This window comes from Penaeus monodon, chromosome 13, assembly GCF_015228065.2.
Source record: "Penaeus monodon isolate SGIC_2016 chromosome 13, NSTDA_Pmon_1, whole genome shotgun sequence".
NCBI lineage: Eukaryota > Metazoa > Arthropoda > Malacostraca > Decapoda > Penaeidae > Penaeus > Penaeus monodon.
In genome coordinates, this window is record NC_051398.1 from 1,696,645 (window position 1) to 1,701,644 (window position 5,000).

Below are 5,000 nucleotides of genomic sequence, written 5' to 3' on the forward strand. Positions count from 1 at the left end.
CACTAACGCTTCCCCACCCCCCCCACCCCCTTCGTCCTGATAAAAGAGAGGGGGGGAGGGGGCGAGATAGATGGCTAGGTAGAGAGAGGTGGGGGGCGAGGGGAGAAATATAGACAGACAGACAGATAGATAGATAGAAAGGGAGAGGGGGAGGGGGAGAGATAGATAGATAGCTAAAGAGAGGTGGGGAGGAGGAGGAGAGATAGATAGATAGACAGACAGAGAGAGAGAGGGGGGGAGGGGGAGGGAAGATAGAGATAGAGAGAGAGGGGGGAGATATATATATATAGACAGATAGATAGATAGAGATAGATAGATAGATAAATATATAGATAGATACATAGATAGATAGATAGATAGAGAGAGAGAGAGCGAGAGCTGAGGGGTGGTGGAGAGATAGACAGAGAGACAGACAGACAGCAAGACATCCAGCCAGCCAGACAGACAGACAGATAGATAGATAGATAGAGAGGTAGGTGTTCGTGATTGGTTAGCGGCCCCTTGTTGACTGATCTCTTGATGAGGAAACACGGCATCAATAAGGCGGCATAGCACACAGGGGGAAACCCCGACGGGCAGCGGTTAAATCATTCCTCACAGAAACAAGCAAGTCATGGAGGGGACGTAAATTGCGTATAAATCACAAGGGAGATGGACAGTTTGGTGTGAAAAGTCGTGGTTCGTTTGTCTTTTTTTTTTTCTCTTTTCTTTTTTTCTTCTTTTTTTTCAATGTTTGAGGTTTCTTGCCTTGGTTAAATGTACTAATTGGCACCTGCGCGCGGGCGGGTCATTGCCAAAGGTGGGCGAATAAGATTTTCTTTCTCATTTGTCAGTAGTTTTAGATAAATGAGAAAAGAAAGAAAGAGTGAAAGAAAGAAAGAAAAAAAAAAACATTGTGCGTACTGACTCACTGGGGAAGATTTATGCTATTTTTGAGACATCTCGCTTCCTTCATATTAAAATGAAGGATTTAACCCAACAAGCTGTACATTTTGTGAGTGATAAAACGCTCTTCTGTTACTGGTGTTGATGTAGCATAATGTAGCATAACGGCATAATGTTTTCATTGTAAAAACAAAGAAAAAATAAAGAAAAAATCTGCGTTCATTGCCTATCCCTCACACTCCCATCGTCCTGTGTCCATCCTCCCTTCCTCTATTCACTGATCTCAAAAAAAAAAAAAAAAAAAAAAAAAATAAATAATAATAATAAATAAAAAAAAAAAAAAAAAAAAAAAAAAAAAAAAACGACTGGATCGAGCAAGCCATTGTTCGTGCGCATCACATCCCGAAGACTTTTTTGACCGGCACTATCTTGGCACGACCGCCTTGCCCTTATATTGAAATCAACGCGCATACATCAAAACGACGGGGGTGGAAACGGGTACGCAGTGCTGTGCAATAGGTTGCAATAAACATAGGCAAAGAAGAAAAGGAAAACAGTAGAGAGAGCAACGAAGAAACACACCATAAACGACAGTTCCCGAGGACGTTTCCCGTCTAAACATCCTTGGGAAAGGCCCTTGACCTTTCCTGGCACTTCTGTTTAAATCTTTTATTTTTATAGTAGGTATATAGGTGTTGAGAAGAAGAAGAAGAAGAAAGAAGAAGAAGAAAAGTAGATGGCTGTGTAAACCAGCTTACTTTATTGCCAATTAATTCTCTATTCCATTTACAATGTAATATTAGTTTATTTGTGCATATTAGTTAGCCTAATTGCACTATTCAAATAAGTCCCATCTTCAAAATAATATTTTTCCTATACAAATTTAATTTCATGTGAATTTAGAATTCAGTTTTATTTGAATAATAAGTGCTAGCTCGATTTTTTATTTATACATCGTTTCTAAGCTTGAATGCATTTAAAAATATGTTATTAACTCTCTCCTTGGCTAGGTAGGTGGGCGCCGCGATTTCCAATGGAATCAGAAATGAAACAAAAGACGTTCGATCCAGTCTGTTTTTTTTTTTTTTCAGATCAGTGCCTCTTCATCTCTTTGCCCATCTTTCCCCTTCGCTCTCTCTCTGTCTCTCCCTCGTTCCCTCCCTCCGCTTCCCCTCCCTACCTCCCTCCTTCACTCAGTCTGACCCTTCTCCCTCGTTCCTTCTCCCACTCTGACCTTCCTTTCTCCCACCCTCTCCGTCTATGCCCTAGTCTCTCCCTCCCTCCCTCCTTTTCCCTCTATGACCCTCTTGACTCCTCTCCCTCCCTCCCTCTCTCTCCCTCCTGACCCTCCTGCCTCCTCTCCCTCCCTCCCTCTCCCTCTATGCCCTTCCTCCCTCGCTCTCTCTGTGCCCCTTTCCCTTCCCTCAGGGGAAAATAACAAAACCTGGCAACTGATACCGAATCGCCAAGTCTCTTTTTTCTTCTTTCTTTTCATTGCTTGAAGTTTATTACTTATGTTTATATGTTATTGCTGCTTTTAAAGTCAGTTATAATATATTTAATTGCTTTACACAACGAACTGGGGGACGCTAGAACAAGGTTTGTCGTTATTCAAAAGCTTGGATGAGTTGCCAGTTCTTCATTTTCTAGTTCGGACGGAATAGAGGGCTACCTATTTTACGTATTATAACGCCCGGTTAATATTAATGATGTGTATAATACACTTAGACTAGTGTTATGGGGCTAGGAACAGACATGCCTTCTCTTGTTACGTTAAAATTGCTCATTTTAAGTATATAATCACTTCTGTCCATAACAATACCACCACCTTTATCAGCCTGGGTGATGACGATGGTCTCGTCGTCGCGGAGGCCCTTCAACGCGGAGATATATCTGCGTGGGATCGCCGGGGGGCGCGACGGTGCATCAGCCATACAGCACGCAGTAACCCCTTGGACGAACCCTTGGACGAACCCTTTGTCGACGTCACTATCGGTCCAGCGGTGGTTCGAGATAACGCAGTCAACTTCAGTTGCAGCACCAGCAGCAGCTCAGCCCTCACTGCAGCAGGACAAGCAAAAGTTCAACGGAGAAATAAAGGATCTGCTACAAATGCTACTTCGGCAGATGGAGCAGATAATGTTCATGATGCAACAACAAATGGTTCAGCAATCTCAACTTCCAAGAAAGGATGTTCACGTTCCTCCTCGATCAAAAACAGCATCACCCTGTGGTGGGCCTTGAAAATGGTCAAGTAAACAATGTCTCCAAGTAATCTCTTGAACATAGCTGATGTGTTGCCGTCAGGAAGTCAGAACTAATGCTCGTTATGCAAATATTGCGGGATGCAGATACTATATCAGACCAAATATTGCTAAACCCTCTACGAGGGCTTGGCGTTTACATGGAGAAATCAATTCCATCGAAAGTGATTTATGACAATCGTGACAACACTTGTGTTGAATATCTTAGTATTAAAATATTTCTTGACAGTAAATCTATCATCATTAATGTATATAATCGACATGATAGGGAGGTGGTACGTAAACCTCCTGACTGCATGATACATAGTGACACTATCTTATTGTGTGGGGATTTTAATGCTCGCCATCCTCTCCTAGGCTCCGAGGCAAGTACTGTTAACAAAAACGGTAAGGTTTATTATGATTATCTCCAAAATACGAGTGACCCCATACACCTATTATGCCCCTTGGAAAAAAAAACTCATTATCTGGACGGAAAATTGGACTATATAGCTACACACTACCAAGCACTTCGAAAGTCATTCCATTCTTAGTTAGTGATCATTGGGCATCAAGTATAACCCTTTTGCAAGAGAGCCCCACCCCAGCCACGCATTCGATACCACCTTGCTACTAAATATCATGAATTCATTAAAAGAATTGCCCGCAGTAAGTCATCTACGACACTTGGGGGGGATACCCGTACTTAGTTAGGGATCTTGTTTTTTTTAGTAAAAAGATCAATGCGATAATAACTTGAAAAAGGGAGGAAAGATTTTATGCCTAGGCAGAAACAATTGACACCATGACACCATGCATGGAAGTAAATCAGCAAGACTAAAAGCAATACATGCGGTATAACACCCCACCCACATCCAGAAATGGTAGTTTTATCTCTCCTCAATAAATGGTGTGCGGCCTCTTCTCTTGTTATTCTCGTATTATCCATACGCATGTACCCCTTAAATTAAGCCATAAAAACGAAATTGACTATTAGTGTCACCTCTTAGACGAGGCTGATTCACCATTTACGAGGGAAGAACTCCTTGCAGCCATTAAGACTAGCAAATCCACTACACCTGGGGATGATGAAATCAATCACGACATCTTCTGACTTCTTGCAAAGGTACAGGTAAAGGGAAAAATCCACTTCTTGATCTCTTCAACTTATCCTGCACAGAAGGCATCTTGCTACCACTTGGAAACAAGGAACCATCATTCCCATCCCAAAACCAGGACGGCTTGATGAATATAGACCAATTTCTCTGACGTCCTGCCTGTCTAAAACCTGTGAAAGAATCCTCTTTACTCGTTTACTCCAGCAGATGAAAGACCTGAGCCATCCATCTGTCTTTGGCTTTCAAAAAGGGAGAGGGACACAAATGTGTTTAGCACAGTACCTAAGTGGAAGTAATGCACAGTCTTCTTACTTCATAGATTTTAAGGGAGCATTCGACAAAGCCTCCCCTACAGCAATCCTTCATCAACTAACACTTGTAGGAGTTAAGGGCAAGTTTCTGTTATGGATTAAGGATTATTTACTTTTGAGAAGAGAATAAGTGTGGTATCGAGGCGCCTACAGTGCTTATGGCGAATTAGAATTAGGCACTCCACAAGGGAGAGTATTGTCTCTTACACTGTCTTATATACTTATGCACTCTCTTTGTAAGCTCAACACTGAGTTAGGAAGCTTATGCAGCATCACATTCTATGCAGATGCCATTCTCATTCAGGTATTTGATAGGGGAGGATTATGTTTTACAGAGTTTCAGCAAAAACTGTGCTTCCCTTTGTCTCATAATCGATCAAAACTAAGCTATTTCCAGATCTCATAAACTACCTCACATTCATAGGTTAGGTGGACAATTTATT